The sequence below is a fragment of the Phocoena sinus genome, chromosome 13 (genome assembly GCF_008692025.1).
Source record: "Phocoena sinus isolate mPhoSin1 chromosome 13, mPhoSin1.pri, whole genome shotgun sequence".
Lineage (NCBI taxonomy): Eukaryota > Metazoa > Chordata > Mammalia > Artiodactyla > Phocoenidae > Phocoena > Phocoena sinus.
In genome coordinates, this window is record NC_045775.1 from 64510258 (window position 1) to 64527771 (window position 17514).

The window sequence follows — 17514 nt, forward strand, 5'->3', positions numbered from 1 at the left end:
AATACAGATGTAAATAGAGATGAAAACTCTCCAGGGCTACAGAAGTATGGAGCTATAATGTAGCTCATATTCAGGTAGACACGTAACTTCCAGTTCTGCACTAGCTGAGACCATTCCCTCCTCACCTCCTCTGTGCTGGGTCCCGCATCCTCACAATTTGAGAGGAGCTCCCTTCCAGGAGTATGCAGAAGTAGAAGAACCCAGACTGCCCAGATTCATCTTCAAAGGAAGCCATCCATTTAAAACAACTCAGAGTGTTGACCGTATGGAAAGTGTTTAGATTAATTACTGCTCTGATTGGCAGCTACATGGCCCATCATAAAAATTCCCAATCATGACCTAAACTTTGAAACAGAAGCTCTAGCTCCACAATTTCATATAATATATATTAATTGGCTGTCAAATATTTGTTTTCATAACCTCATTTAATCCTGACTAAAATTCAGTGAGGTGCATAATTTTGATCTCCACGTTATGGATGAGGAAATGGAGATTCAGAAAATTAAGTAATTTTTCCTGAGTCACAGAGCCAGGCATGGTGGAGCCAAGAGTCATATTGGATTCTCTGATTCTGGGACCCAAGGAAGGAAGGAAGACAGGGAGGGAGAGAGGGAGGGACGGAGGAAGAAGAGCAAAGAAACAAGAGATAGAGGAGGTCTGGAAGAAGCCTTCCACTTCTGGATTCCAGACCCTGCCTTAGGTGCCAACCATAAGCCCTCCCAATGGCCTTATACTAAACCCCATTTTCTCTTCACCTAGCTTCAGCTGATTTGAGTTACTTGCATCCAAAGAGTATTAACCAGTACAGCTACCCACCTCAATATGTTGCCAAAGGAATTGTGTTAGAACACAGCAGTCCCAGCATGTAGCAAATGAAGGAACTTGTAACAGCAGTTTTACCCATACCAGCCCCTCCACTGCCCAACTAGCTCACTATTATCCTCCCATCCATCTTTAGATCATAGATTGTCTTGGGGATGAGCATGGCTTTACAGTGAGGGATCAGACCAAATTCTCTTCTGTCCCAAGTCACTTAAGGGCCCCATTCCACTTTACTGCCCCTGCCACCAGTGTGAAATCACATCTGGGAACCCTGCAAATCCAAACCCTACTGACAAAAATCAATGTCTTAAGCCTGTAAGTCTAAGGACCAGAGTGCCACACCAGTGAACACTCAGGGCCCCTGCACAAGTAGCCTTCATGTCCACTGCAGCAAGGAGGTGGTGATACAGCCAGTCTTATGGGCAGACAGTGTGTTTTGACCATCAAAACCCTGGTAGTTGAATCACCTGCCATTTAAACACTCCCCCCACCCCCCCACCCCACCCTCCCTTCCACAAGGGCACATCAGTTCAGTCCAACAAATTCACTTTGTTCCAGATATTTGCACTAGACACTGCAAACAAAGAGAACAAAATAGTTTATTAGGGAAGAACGGCAAAATATGGTAAAAAAAATCCTTCAGGTTAGACATTCATATCTCTGGGAAAAAAAACAGAAAAAAAGTTGTGCCACATTCATCAAAAGTCAGCCTTTTGAGAGCTTTTCCTCCCACCCCATCTTTTAAGCCATTTGACCTTATTATACTATCTAAGAACACAGGACTAGCCCAATGTGGTATCCAGTGAACTCCTCTGATAGCCCAAAGTATTTGAGAAAAGGACCTCCCCAAGGGCTCCTCTGAGTTTATTTTGTGAACTGAATTGACAAGAATGACATGGGGTCATACTGGGCTTTAAAAAAACTAAGCTAGAAGCCAGAGAAAGGCCACCTTCACAACCGATAGTTTATCCATTGCCTCTGGGCTTAGCAGACCCCTAACAGGCATGTCCCAGGAGAGGAAAGAAAAACAAGCAAACAAAATATCCCTAAGCAAACTTTCAGTAACAAAATGAGGTACCATATCCAAAACCTAACAACAGAAATGTCCAATAAAAGGAGGCTAGCCATTATTCAGTTTCAATTCTGAGATGTTACATTAACAGATATAATCTATTTTCCCATAGTTTTCTGGAGAAGAGGCAAGTCTCAGGGGTTTTGCGTACTTCATAAATACTTCAGTCAGTCTTGTAACTTTGGCAAAGACAATAGAAACTTATTTACCTGGAAGAAAGAGTCTCAGTTCCATCAGATGAGGACAAAAATGAACTCACCAGGGTGTCAGAGAGAATGAGTCTCTTGTCATTTCTGTTCATTTGGTGTGAGTTCCAAACCAATAAACTCAAGGCACCAAGATGACACACTATACTTTTTTTAAGGAAAGGCAAATATTCAATGCTCATTTGGAGGATTTACTCAGCTTTCATGCTCTTCTCTGTGTAAAGCTCACTCTTAAATACTCTGTGCTCATACTGTAAAGCACATTTTCCCTTATCTGCATAGCTTTGTCTACTATCTCTGAATCTCCAAGCTGCAAACTTACCTTCAAGCTCTAAGCGTTGGAAACCACAATCCAAATCTCAGGGAGGCCAGAGCCACTCGTTCTGTTGCTCTTGGGTGGTGAGAAGGACACTCTGTGATTTCCAGGCTGAACAGTATTTGGGGCATTGGAGATTGACTTGTGGGCTCAGTGGCGGCCAGCCATGTGACCAGAATGGGGGAAGGGATACTCCTGCAGGGTGAGGGACTGATGCCTGGTTGGCTGACAGACAAGGGTAGTGCAGGGTCTGAACAGAGCTGCCCGGGATCATAGGCAGACATCTTTAAGTTTCTTCTTAGATTTTAACTTGGTGATTTTACATGGCAGTGTTGTTTCAGCCTGGATTTTGAAATGCTGGTTTATCTCCCACATGGTTTCTATCCCAGATCCTTTTGAATTCTGTCTTAGAGGGCTCTTAGAGGTAGAGGTCTAAGGGACCTTAGAGATGATCCAGTCCTGCCCCAGGGCCACCCATTTTATAGTCAGTTAGCAGCACTTCTAGGAGCTTGCAGAGGCCTGGGTCTGAATGCATACTGGAGTGACCAGGACTGGCTGGCACCAATATTACAGCTCACTTGAATATCTTCAACTGTTAGGTCATTAGAGCTTTGAGGACTGCTGAGATGCCAGTTAAATGGATCTTGTCACACTTCAGGTAGCTAAACCTACAGCTATCAGATTAGGGCATGGCTTAGAAATTACAGCAATTTGTACTTGTGGTCAATGAGTTTTTGTATAGACATGTGTACTTATGTTTATGTATCTCTATCACAATCTTCATGAAATACTCCAAGATGATCTTTTTGAGATCAGGGGATGTCATGAGCTGGGGAGATCTTTGATCTCAAAGATCTTGAAGACTTCTGGAGACCAGAGCTGTATGGGTAACCTTCTAGTTCACATCTGCCACTCCACCCAAATGGTTTGTGCTGGCTGCCTGCTAAAAAAATGGGGGAGGTGGTAATAAGAATGGAGAAATGGTAGAAGTGGAAGTGGTAGGTGGAATGGTAGAAGTGGCAATATGGTAGCTGGACATAAATGGAGGCGGTGGACGTATAGATGGAGGTGGTAGATGTATAGATGGAGGTGGAAAAGATGTAGATGGAGGTGGTGGAGGCAGCGGTGGTGATGGAGGAATGGGTGAGAAGACCTCCTAAATGACGGAGTAGGAGATTATTTTTACTATTATGCTGATGACCCTGGATGAATCTGACTTTCTGCGATTAGAAGTGTGACATGGCGAAGCCTTGGCATTAGGAATCTGGAGAACATTATTCTGTCCCCAAAGCTGTGTGACCTTGAGAAAATACTTCACCTCTTTGGTCTTCAGCATCCTTGCAGCAGAATTGGCACTTAATAAATGGTGGCTTGCTTAGGGGAACTCATCTTTCTCCCTCCAAGCACTTTACTCTTCCCTACAAAGTAGGAGCTTCTGTCCTTTCTGAAGCTTTGAGAAAAGTACTCTCCACTCACCTCTCTTACTTACTCCTGCTTAGTGGATGAGGAGTGGCTCATGTACGTGATGAATTTGGGAGAATAAAATGGGCACGTGCCATGACTCAGATCCTTCTGAGGACTACCTGCACCAGAGAAGGCCCAAGCTGCCCTCCTCTCCTCCTCTCTTCTCAGTAAACTTCCCAGGGCCTGTCACGCAGGTATGGAGTCTTTCAGTGCCGGAAAGATAAGTTTGGTTCTTGGGGAAAGAGTTAGGAAGCCTGATTGTGGTTGTACTTTCTAAACCAAATTCTCCAGTCAGCTTTATCTGTTATGAAGTTATTTTAATCTCTAGTGGTTTGACCCCTGTATCTTATTTCTCATTTGATTCCAAGCATAGAGAGAAAGACTGGGAACAAGGATCACTCTCAAATTCCAATGTTGGTGAATTAATGAGAGAGTCAGCATGGAGTTGATTGGACTAAACGGCCTCTAAGTTTCCTTCAAGCTCTAACATGCTGTGATTCTATGAGTCTATTTCTCTGGGAAAAAAACAAACTCTTAGCAAACAACTTCTTAATCTCTGACTCTCCTCCTTCCTGCTTCTCAATACAAAGAAGACCTCAAATCTTCAAACATCTTCTCCTCTCCTCCCCTCTCCACCAGCCCCTCGTGGCTTCATTTACTCCCTGTTCTGGTCTGGACCCCGTGATGAATCCCTTCACTCCTCCCTCAGTGATATCCATAACCTCTGGCTCCTGCCCTGCCAATCTCTTGTTCTAGATCAGCCCACCCATCAACGTTCTCCTCCAGCACTGAACTCCCTTTCGTCTCTGAAGAAAGCTTGTCTTCAGGGGAGAGAACAAAGCCAATACACAGAGTGGCAGAGGGGTGTGGGGGGGGGGGGTGTGAGAGGGAGAGACAGACAGACAGGATGGGGAGGGGGAGGGAGACCTAGCCCCATCATGCCTGTGGCCAACACTATCCCTGCCCTTCCCCATGATTGAGTTTTGTGAGCCAAAAACTGTTAAGAGAAGATCTGGCCATCCCCTTTCTCTCCTCCCCCTTCCCGCTGGCCTCTCTCCATGTTACTTCCAAGGAGACTGGTTCACCCAGCTGGCTTTAAGCTCTGGGATAAATTGGAGGCTTTCAGTCCTTCTTTATCACCAGAGTGGTAACAGCGGAGATCCACACTTAGGGGAAAGGGAAAAGTTGGACCCAGTGGTTCTCAGTCAGAGGTGTCCCCCACCCAGGGGACATTTGGCAATATCTGGAGACATTTTTGGTTGTCACACTGAGAGGAGAGTATTTCTGGCCTCTAGTAGGTAGAGGCCAGGGATGCTGCTAACATCCTACATAAGACACCCCCCACAACAAAGAATTAGCCGGCCCCAACTGGCGATGTTGCTGAGGTCGAGAAGTCCTGGATCAGACAGCTCAGCCCCCTCTGGTCTAGGCTCTAGGCTGTCTCTAACCCAGGCCAAAAGAACATTCCACATGGGCCCATCTTGGTCTGGGCTCTACAAGGAAGAAGGAGGGGCAGAGATTCTTAGTAATTCGCAGTTTCTGACCTCTGTGCTTCCATTTCCTTTAGAGACCTGGTGGAGAGAGGTGGCTACTCACAGGGACAGATCCCCTTCCATCTCCTGGCCAGATACCATCTGAACTCCACCTGAGTTTAACATATGGCGGGGTTTAAGCAGGTTTGACACAGGGTCCTGGCATGGAGGGCATAGCATGAAGAGAGAACAAGCCTCCTACCCTGGAGAGGTCTGCAAGGTTCAGGTCCTTGTGTTGGTGAGAATAAGGACACATTTCAAGGCCCCAGCAGGCCTATCTAGAACTTTTATCCATAAGAAATTCTCCATGAGCTGGGCAAGACTCACTCCAGTATGTATATTATTCGGCTCTCAGATTGTTTGTGCCAAGCTTTGGCAGGTGGTACAAGACTGGCTGCCCCAGATTCTTGATAACTTTAGCTGCTTTTGAACTGTATCCAGGGTCAAGGAGGGAACATACTGTGATGGTGTCAAGTCTGCACAGGAGGGCAAAAAAAAAGATGGTATCTTAAAGGGAAGCTGAGATACCCAAAATGCCAGGCTCAGGTTAGGCAGTGGCTGGGTCCTGGCCTTGCACATCTCCATCTACCCCCTGATCACTGCTGTGGCTGTGGCCAGCAACATCAGAGACCTTAGCTCACTCTCCACCAGCCACACTGCATGTCCTGCTGTTCCTCTAACACCCCAAGCTCATTCCTACTCGGAACCTTTGCACTTACTGTTTCCCTAACCTTCAGCATGACTTGCTCTCTTGTGTATTCAGCTCTCTGACCAAATGCCATCTACCCAAGAGGGCTCTCCCTGACCAGCCCATCTAAGATGTCCCTCTCTAGTCCTTAATTCTGCCTTCCTTGTCTATATGACGTTCCTACCCCAAATCATATTTTGTGTTTGTTTGTTTATTCATTTATTGTCTGTTCCTTTAATATGGCAGGGATTTTATCTTGTTCACAGATTTATCCCTGATGTCTAGAATAGAGGCTCATAAATGGTTGGGTTCAAATCCTGGTTCCACTAACTGTGGGATCTTGGGCAACTTACCTATCGTTTTTTTCCTTCATATTCCTCAGCTGAAAAATGAGAATAAGAATTATATCTGCCTCAAGGGTTGTTATGAGAACTGATTGAATCAATGTATATAAAATCTTAGGTCAGGGCTTCCCAGGTGGGAAGAATCCGCCTGTCAATGCACGGGACACGGGTTCGAGCCCTGGTCCAGGAAGATCCCACATGCTGCAGAGCAACTAAGCCCGTGCACCCCAACTACTGAGCCTGCACGCTAGAGCCCGCGAGCCACAACTACTGAAGCCTGTGCTCCTAGAGCCCGTGCTTGGCAACAAGAGAAGCCACCACAATGGGAAGCCAGTGCACCGCAACGAAGTAGCCCCCACTCACCGCAACAAGAGAAAGCCCGCATGCAGCAAGGAAGACCCAACGCAGGCAAAAATAAATAAATAAAATTAATTTTAAAAAAACTTAGGTCAATGTCTGGGCCACAGGAAATAATTAGTATTAACTATGAATATTATTATATTCCCAGGAAGCTCATGACCTGTGTATTCTGAGGAGTGGGGAGTGGCATTCCTGACAGCTTGCAGGAATGAAGCAGTCATTTTTACTTCTCCAGGAGCCAAGATCCCCCTGCAGGCTCTCAACCAGAGTCCTTTTGTCTCCTCTGCACCTGCTCTCTGTTGCCCTCTGGAGGTCCTGGTTGGACACTGGTGAAAGCCAACTGTGTTAGGGACTCTGCAGATGATGTATTTCCTAGGGAAGAATGAGGCTTTACTGGATGGCAGCCCCCTTACTTAAGTTTGGCCCTTGACAAAACCGCCAGTGGAGCCATGTGGCAAACATGATTGGAAATCATTGAGACCACAGAAGCACTGTGGGTACCTAGGAATTCATCTCTCAGACCCCAAGAGGGACCCAGAGAAAGGCCACCCCTCCCCTCCCCCAGGCTGTACTTCCTGAGCCGGGGCATAATGCTCTGGTCACCTGGGCCAACCTAAGACACCCTGTAAAGCCACTCCTCAGATGAGCCAATGCCTCCTCCAGCCTGGTATTTTCTTTGCCTCCTTTCCTTTCCCCCAAATAACCAGACTATTCCATGTTTTGCCTCAAGGAGCGTGTATGAAAGCAGAAAGCAGAGACAAAATGAGCCTCTTCCCTTAGAGGAAGAGAAAAGACTCCTGGCTAACCCAGACTGAAGTGTAGGAGAGGATGTTCATGAGAAAGATCAAGGCTGTCCCCTACCCCTCATTCAAGGCTGCATGGAAACATGGAGGGGGACTCTGAGCTCCACGATGACCTGCAGGCACCAATGAACAAGGACTATATGGAACAAGAACAAATGACATCAAGTGTAGGGACCTATGTAGGTCCCTAAGAGTTGAGAACGCTGCAGTGCACCCCACTCCGACCCCAAAATGGAAACCACGAGGGACACTCAGAACAGACAGGGATTAAGTGTCAGCACCTTTTAAAAATGAGGGTTCAAAATATAGATGAAGAGTTTTAGAAACTCATGTTTCTTACAACCTTGAGTGCAGGGACCAAAACTGGTATTCCAAAGGATAGATTTTTTTAAGAAAATAGTGTTGGGGAAGTGTACTATTTCAAAAGTTACACTTAGAGGAGAAGTCTGGGCAGCAGACAAAGGCAGAAATCCAATCATTTGTTGGACTCAGCACATTTATCTCTGCTCTGAAATCAAATGTGATTGTCCCTTAATACTGGGGTTGAACTTGCAGCCGAGGTTGCCTTGGACAATCACCAGGTGCCCTCTTGTCTTGGCTTCATTATCAGCAGTGCCCTCTTTCATTCTCAAAAGGGATGCAGTCTGGGCAGTAAGTTATATGGTTACTCTGCTCAAGATTTTTAAATGAGTGATCCCATGGGCTGGCCAACTCTGAGTGAGGTGCTATGAAATAGAAAGTAAGGATTTCCAGGCAAGGGTGGCTGGAGGCTGTGGGACAATGAAGCTCTGGATGGGCTGAGAATCTCACCTGGACAGGAAAGGAAGGGGCACGTGTTACATGATGAGAGGAGTTGTGGTGAGGTTGAAGGTCAGGTGTTGTGTGGAGTTGAGAGGACAGTGGTGGGGGTCAGAGTGGAAAGTTTGAACTTAATATTTCAGACATGGAGTAGCGCAGGGCAATGGCATGGTCTGAGTTATGACCACGGGAGCAGGTAGGAGAAATGGAACCTCATTGCATTTGGGGATAGGAATTGGGCAACTAACAGGAGACATGGAAGCAGGACTGGCTGCTCTATACCTTTTTGCTCCTATTGAATTTTGAATCTTTTTACTATATTATCTTTTCAAAAATACATAAATAAAATTAAAATATAAAGGAATCCAGGCTTCTAGGTCAACAGTGGAATCATTTTATCAAGTTTTTAAAGCCCCACCAGTAAAACAAGTTGCCTTTAAACATTTGAAAAGATGCTCAACCTTATTCACTTATAAAAAAGAAAAATAGGGAAATTAGAGCCACAGTGAAATATCATTTTTCACCTTCAGATTGGCAAATATCAAAAGGTTTCACAACAGCAAGAGTGGAAGGAAATGGGTCCTCTTCCACACAGCAGTTGGACAGACGGCAGATGGGTACAGGCTCTACGGCACCACTTCGGCAATATTCATAACACCTGAAAATGCACATACCTTTGGGTAGCAGCTATTCCTGTGTAGAAAGTTATCTTACAGATACACTCCGACCTGTGGACAAAGACACATATGTGGTTTGAGGCAGTTACTCACCTTCCTGCACTTACGTCAGAGGGTTATCAGGGGAATTAAATGATGTAACACATGGAAAGGAAGTTAAAGAAAGCCTGGCACATAGTAAGTGCTCAGTAAATGCCAGCTGTTATTATTACAGCATTGTTCATGACAGCAAAACACTGGAAACAACATGAATGTCTATCAAGAGGGGACTGATAAAATAAGTTTTGTCTTACATTGAAAAAATCACAAAGATTTTAAATACAATGAGGATATTCTTTAAACAGTGCTATGGAATGATCTTTTTAAAATGTTGTTAAATGGAAAAAAAACAAAGTGTAGAGGAATGCTTGTGATTTGTCACTATTTGTGTGTGGGGTGTGCCTAGAGGTGCACAGTCTCTCCAGGGATGAAGTCACAAGAAACTGGTAACAGTGATGATTCCTGGGAGGGACAGTGAGAGGCAGGAGCTCAAGGGCTACTGCATAACCTCTTGTACCTTTTATATTGTCCATCATAGGGATGTATTCTCTAGTCAAAAACAATTAAACAAATTGGGGTATATGTCCAAAATGTTGAAAGCAGGGACTCAACTAGATACTTGTATGCCATTGTTTGTAGCAGCATTATTCACAATAACCAAAAGGTGGAGACAACCCAAATGTTTATTGATAGGTGAATGTATAAACAAAGTGTGGTTTATCTATACAATGGAATACTGTTCAGCCTTAAAAAGGAAGGAGAGTCTGACACATGCTAAAACATGGATGAAACTTGAAGACATTAAGTGAAATAATCCTGTCACAAAAGGACAAATACTTGTATGATTCCACTTCTATGAGATACTTAGAATAGCCAAATTCATAGAAACAGAAAACAGAATAGTGATTACCTGAGGCTAGAAGGAAGGAGAAATGGGGGGTTAGTGTTTAATGGGTACAGAGTTTCTGCCGGAGATGATGAAAAAGTTCTGGAGATGGATGGTGGTGCTACAAAGTGAATTTACTTAATGCCACTGAATTGTACACTCAAAAATGGTTAAAATGGTAAACTTCATATTATGTACATTTTATCACAAAAAACAATTAAATAATTTTAATAATAAAAATAGTCATTTTTAAAATTTTGATCTGAGTTATGTTAAATGCAGAGGTTAATTATGAGGAGATGTATCGAATGAGCCACAACAAAGAATGGTCCTATCGAAAAAAGGACTCGGTCTCCAAATCCTGGCATTTTTCCATGCCAGTTTCTCCTGTTCCGCTGAATGGCTCTTGGGGGATTCATGGTACAGAGCAGAGGTGACAGGCTGAGCCAGGACCATGGGAGGAGGGCAGCTTCATCCAAGACAGGGAAGAAAATGGAAGGGAAGAGGTGATGGTTGGGGCAGAAGTAGAGGAAATTCCTGCCAGACCACATAGACTTTCTCCATGAGGAATGTTGGGGGTAGATTTTGAGGGGGCTAAAAAAGCTTGGTCTTTGAGGGGAATCACAGCGGGGCCAGACCAGGGATGAGTAAAAGAACCACCACTTTCCTCTGAGGAGCCTGGTGACACTGTAGATCACAAATGTGTAGAGAGAATTTCCTCTCCTCTCGCCTCTTCTCCCTCCCCAGGCAACAACGTTGAAGGGGTTGCAGACCCCTGGTAGCTAAATAAGTGAGGAAGACCAGACTCCCCATCCAGACCACCAACTACCATAGGCTTCTCTTCTTCAACAACACCAAGCTGGGATTGGGAAGAGGCCTCCGTTTTAAGTTGAAACTGAAGTTTGGGTTATTATTGGGATGGACATGATCATTACTGAAAAAAGACTGAGACCAAGGGTGACCAGAACAATCATGTGACTTGTCTAAATTTCATCCAGTGGCAGAGCAAGATCTAGACCTACAGAATAAATTTTAGAAAGCAACAAGAAGGGCTTCCCTGGTGGCGCAGTGGTTGAGAATCCGCCTGCCATTGCAGGGGACACGGGTTCGATCCCTGGTCTGGGAAGATCCCACATGCCGCGGAGCAATTAAGCCGGTGCGTCACAACTACCGAGCCCGCGTGCCACAACTACTGAAACCCGCGCGCCTAGAGTCCGTGTTCCACAACGAGAGAAGCCTCCGCAATGAGAAGCCCGCGCACTGCAACGAAGAGTAGCCCCCTCTCGCTGCCACTAGAGAAAGCCTGCGCCGCAACGAAGACCCAACGCAGCCAAATATAAATAAATTAATTTTTAAAAAAAGCAACAAGAGGCAGAAATCAAGTTACTTCCTGATTTTATCTGATGAGTCGTGCTTATTCAATGGAACAGTTATACAGTATTATTTTCAGTTGTTAATTGAAATGCATGCATCTCGCATCTCCCCCTAGATTGTAAGTTCCCTGAAGGCAGGTCCCACGTGCTATTTATCCTCATACTGCCCCCACAGCCTAGCAAAGTGCCTTGTGTGTACACAGTGGGCACTGAAATGGCTGCTGACCAAGAGGGCTTACCCCATAGGAAGCAGCACCGGGCCATTAGTGTGCTTACACAGTACCTAGCACAGAGCAGGTGAGCAACAAGACCTGGTTGAGTTGACATGACTCTTCCTAAAGAGAGAGCCTGTGTTCTAGGAAGTATGATAGAAAATGATATTGCTCTCACACCAGTCAGAATGGGCATCATCAAAAAATCTACAAACAACAAATGCTGGAGAGGGTGTGGAGAAAAGGGAACCCTCTGGTACTGTTGGTGGGAATGTAAATTGGTACAGCCACTATGGAGAACAGTATGGAGGTTCCTTAAAAAACTAAAAATAGAACTACCATACGACCCAGCAATCCCACTACTGGGCATATGCCCTGAGAAAACCATAATTCAAAGAGAGTCATGTACCAAAATGTTCATTGCAGCTCTATTTACAATAGCTAGGGCATGGAATCAACCTAAGTGTCCATGGATAGATGAATGGATAAAGAAGATGTGGCACATATATACAATGGAATATTACTCAGCCATAAAAAGAAATGAAATTGAGTTATTTGTAGTGAGGTGGATGGAACTAGAGTCTGTCATACGGAGTGAAGTAAGTCAGAAAGAGAAAAACAAATACCATATGCTAACATATATATATGGAATCTAAAAAACAACAAAAAAATGGTCATGAAGAACCTAGGGGCAAGACGGGAATAAAGATGCAGACCTACTAGAGAATAGACTTGAGGATATGGGGAGGGGGAGGGGTAAGCTGGGACAAAGTGAGAGAGTGGCATGGACATATATATGCTACCAAACGTAAAATAGATAGCTAGTGGGAAGCAGCCACATAGCACAGGGAGATCAGCTCGGTGCTTTGTGACCACCTAGAGGGGTGGGATAGGGAGGGTGGGAGGGAGGGAGACGCAAGAGGGAAGAGATATGGGAACATATGTGTATGTATAACTGATTCACTTTGTTATAAAGCAGAAACTAACACACCATTGTAAAGCAACTATACTCCAATAAAGATGTTTAAAAAAATAAAATGATGTTGCAGGTTGCCCAGACTTAAGGTAAAAGAGGCAGAGATGAAGGAGGTATGGATGGTCATTTTCTATTTCTCTGTTAGGGCTGTTCTTGTACTGGATTAAGGAGAAGAAGGCTAAACCACAAGAGGAGGGTGAGTCAGACCTAGTTTACAACCTGTTATACCAGAAGTGAGTATTGCAGTGCCTTATTAGGCCTCAAACCAAGCTGAATTCATTTTTTATTAAGAGAATCTTAAAGGGCTCCTGTCCTCAAGGTTATATAAAATCATCCCAATCATCTACTTTTGAGATAATAAATCAATAGAAGCACAGAGTCCAATTCTTTAGATAGGGAAGTATATCTCAAGTAGCTCAAGGAGCAACCATTTCTACAATGAAGGTTGAGAAAAGGAAACCCGAGACCAGTCGATTCTGGTTTGGGGAGTGATAACATTGGAGAACACACTCTACTGTCTGATTCTTGTCATGACATCACTCATGCTGCAGTTATCTCCTTTGTTGGCATGGCCTCCATCCCTGTTGGGAGGTAAAAGAGATGTTTGAGTGGCTCCATTACTAAGTGTAAGTAGTTGATTACTGCCTCTCTGGGAAAATGAACTTGACTGAAAGGAGAGTGGGCAAGCATTCAGTCAAGCAACAAACCACTTACTGAGTGCCTGCAATTGATGGGGAAAGATGTTCTCTCCTTGGACTGGTCCATCCAAAATAAGTTGGGAGGTGAGAGGGAGAAAGACCATAGTTGGTGGGTCTTTAGGGTACTCCTGAGGTAATCCCTCAGGTCATGAGCTTAGAGCTCAGTTCCAAATTCCAGGATGCCTGCTTAGAGAGACAGTAAAACACACTTTCTCAGGGACAAAAGCCCACAGAGCCAAGGGCTCAGGGTTTCTGAGTCAGAATTTCATCAAGGGCTGGGTGACACTTTCTTTAGAAAGCCATCTGATCTCCAGGGGTCCTGATACACAAGAACTATGCAGCCTGTTCCATCTAGGGAGACAGATGTGGACTCGGCACCCCCTCCCCCGGCCTCTCATGCACCCCTCCCTCTTGCTGCCTCAAGAGCCCCAGAAGCGGGTCCTTCCTAAAAGGGTGCGTCCCTCAGGCCTGAAAGCTTAGCTGAAGTGGGGATTTTTGTACAAGTCCCATGTTCCCTGGATTTTTAGGAGCCTCCAAAAAGATGCTATGAATAATCATTACTGAACTGGAAGAAGCGTGAAGTAGGCACAGGACTAACCTCTGTGACTTCCATGGCTGAAAAGCATGGATTTAAGAGGGGTAGTTAGACCTCCATGCAGGGAATATAACTATTCTCAGCCCCTCACTGTAGAAGTCTGACACTGCACAGACGCACACACGCATACATGATTCCTTCTCTGAAGGCAGAGATGGGAGCACAGAAAAGCAACACTACTATAGGACAAACTGGTCATTCTCTTACTTGTCCTTTACCGTGTTCGAATAGTCATAGATTAATTTAAACAATTAGATTGTCTCTTATCTTTGCTCTCTAAGTCTTGCACAGACCGTTAGCAAAAAGCAATAATATTCTCACGTGACCCTCGGTGGGCTGGGGATTCCTGCCTATACTACTAAGTTCTTTCACTCACATCCCCAAACCAAAACATACAACCAAGCTGTAACTCCATATATTTAAAATTCACTCTACTCACCCCCAGTGCAGCGGCCTGTTGCTCCTGGGCCCTTGAATCCAATCTCTTTAAGGCGGGCCTTGCATTTGGAACCCACCCGTCACTTCTTTTTCTACTTTTGCTATTAAGATAGCCCCTCCACTATTGCTTCACCAACCATCTATTTTAGAATCAAAAGGTCTTTGTCTATTCATAGACTCTGTAAAAGTAACATTCATTTTATGTTTTTTAATCTACTGTCTGTGTCTTCCATGATTCTCATTGGCTTATCTAATCAGCATGTTCTAGGGAGGCTTATTATTTGCTGGTTTAGCTTGTCCAAGCACAACAGGGCCAGCCGAGGCATTTACTCAAGGAGAATCAACTTCTTAAAATAGGCAATCCTAGGGAAGGATGTCAGACATTTTGCCTCTTCTCTCCATAAGCCTGAGATTAAGGAGAATGTTCCACATCCCACTGCCACTCCAGCTCTGCAAACCCCAATTCCTGACTTTTCAGAGAAGGATACAGAAAAGGAAAACCAAAGAACAAACCAAACCCTGCCTGCAAGAAAAATGTTGCATACTTTCTGATTTTTCTAGGTTTTATGCTGATTTTTGCCCTCATTTTATTACTTCCTTCTTCGTAAGTAGGAAACATAAGATGAGGGAGCAGTAAGTGGAAAATAGGAAGTTTGGAGAGAGGAGAGAAAGGAGAGACAGTGAATGGGAAGTGAAAAGAAAAAAAGCAAGTGGGAGTGGGAGGCCAGGCACCAGCACAGGGAGGGGGCAGGAAGCATGCTGGGAAGTCTCTGGCAGTTTGGGAACTCCAGGAACCAAGCACTGGGCTTGATACTACACATACCTTCCCTTATTTAACTTCCTCAATGGTTCTGCCAGGACAGCATTTTCATCCCCAACCTTGTAAACATAGAAACTCAGGTTCAGAGAGGAGGGGCTGGAAGCCCATTGAAAAATGAATTCCACTCCTCTTATTCCACAGGCCCTTCTGTGGATTTTCTGTGTCGTCAGACCTGTATTCCAGGGTTTAATTCCCTTTCACATAGGAAATTTATCTCCTGGTTTAAAGTCTTACTTTATTCCTAGATCATGTGGAGTTTTCCCTCAACAGAAAAGCCACACTCTTGGACCTAGTCTTGCCTGCAGGAGACAGTGGAACATGTTCTGGAGGCCATGGCTGAGCCATCGCGTTAACCGTACATCCTAGTTCTCTTCACAATCCAAGGAATGAAAGACTAGCAAGATGACGATGGCCAACTCATCCCAGTTTGCCTGAGACTTTCCTGGTTTAAGCACTGAAAAGTCCAGTGACCAAGGAAACCCCTCAGGCTCAGGCAGACCAGGACAGCCTAAGCCAGAAGACATACAGACTTTTGCCTCAGGGAGTTTCCAGCAGGCCAGAGATTCAACAAATTCACAAGCAGAAGAGTGTGAGGCCCCTAAAGAAGCACATAGGGAGGAAGGCATTCAGTAAAAGAGAAACTATGTGTGTTTGGAGAATTAATTCGTTCCACAAATGGTCATTTCTTGCCTTCTAAGAGCATTTGAGGCAGAGGCAAGGAGCCACATAAATGAAGAACTGAGAGGTGGAAGAACGCAATATATCCTGGGAATATGGACGTGGTTTCCCTGGCACGGGGCAAATTTGGGGAGAAAAAGGTTTGGGCCTGTAAGATAAGCTGCGCCATTCTAGAGAGAGGAATAAACATCAGCAAATGTGTCTAACTCAAAGGCATGTGGAATGGGACTCTGTACAAGAATGGAGTGATTGGCGTCAGAGTAGACTGTAGCACAGGTGGGAAGACCAATGGGGACATTACTGTCAAGCATTCAAGTGAAACCCTTTGGTTTCTACGCACCCAGGTTTTGTCTAAACCATTTGGATATTTACTTCAGATTATTTTAGCTTCCAATTTTTGTTTTTGTTTTTGACTTCATAGAGGTATTTGAGGGTGAGCTTTATCCTGGATTGGGGAGGGAACAAGAAGATATGGGATAGGTAGCTTTCCCTCCAGGATGCACAAAGGGAACAGGTTTGCAGGCTGAGGATATGTGTGAATTTTAAGGAAGTCAAATTTATCCATATTTTTCTTTAAGGTTTCTAGGTTTGTTGTCAATCTCAGAAATGCTTTAACTATCCCCAAGTTTAGGTACACCTATATTTTCTTCTAGTTCTTTTCTGGTTTTGTTTTTTCTGGACTTTAATTTGGTATATGCTATAAGATAAGGATTTAACTTTATTATTTTTCCCAAGTGTTACATCGCCATTTGTCAAACTTTGTACCCTGTACGCACTGGTTCAAAATACTACCTTTCTCAAATACTAAATGTTTGTGTGTGCTGAGTCTGTGCTCAGCCAACCATCCCGATAGCATATTCTATACTCAGTCTCCTTTTCCTACTACCTACTCTCCTCTCAAGCCACTGTGCTCTGACTGCCGTCCCCATGGTGCCACAAACCTTTCTCTAACAAAGCTCATCATCAGACTCCTAATTGCAAAAGCCTGTGGATGCTTTTCAGGTCTTTTCTTGATGGATCTCTCTGTACATTTGACATTGTTGGCAATTCTTTCCTTCTTGAAATCCCTTCTTTTGGGGTGATTTTGTTTGCCTGTTTGTTTTGGTAAATTTGGGGGACTTCTTGGTCATTGGGTATGTGCATCTTCACCTTTGCTAAATAACACCACAGTGTTTTCCAGAGGCGCTGTAGCAGTGTGCCATAGTCTAATTAGATTAAAGACAAAGTTGGTATATCTGGGACACTCTGGGTCTCTGCCCCCTGGCATTTGCTCAGTTCCCCTCTTTTATCTTCTCCCCACAAATTTTCTCCTCTCTCCTGTGAGCTTGCATCCTGCTGCTGGCCTAAGCCAACTCCACCACCATCACCACTCTCCGCTGAAACACAAACCAGTTGAGAGCTTTAAAGACTCACCTTCCTAAAACCTCATTTTTGCATTTTGTTCCCTGTTCCAAAATCAATAGTGGCTTCACAGGAGAGTCAAATAAAGTCTGAACTCCTTGGATTGGCACCCAAAGCCCTCCCCTGCCTGGCTTCCTCATTTTTTCCAAGACTTATCTCCCCCCACTCCCAAAGGGAGTGCACTTGAATCCAACCCAAGGGCACTCACCCTGCTGGTGAGGGTGTAAACCAATACAGGCACTCTGCAAAAACAATGTGGCAATGTTTAATAAAGATGAAAATACACATACTGAATGACCAAGCAGCTTCACTTGAG

The 17514-nt window shown here is 44.6% G+C and overlaps 1 protein-coding gene across 1 annotated transcript in view; it reads right to left on the reverse strand.

Moving 5' to 3' along the window:
* Positions 1-9133, reverse strand: part of SLC4A5 (solute carrier family 4 member 5) — a 122973-nt gene extending 113840 nt beyond the window's left edge. Inside the window, exon 1 of the mRNA XM_032652627.1 lies at positions 9080-9133. The gene's annotated coding sequence lies outside the window, so the exon portion shown is untranslated. The remainder of the gene's footprint in view (positions 1-9079) is intronic.
* Between the last annotated feature and the right edge of the window lie 8381 nt (positions 9134-17514).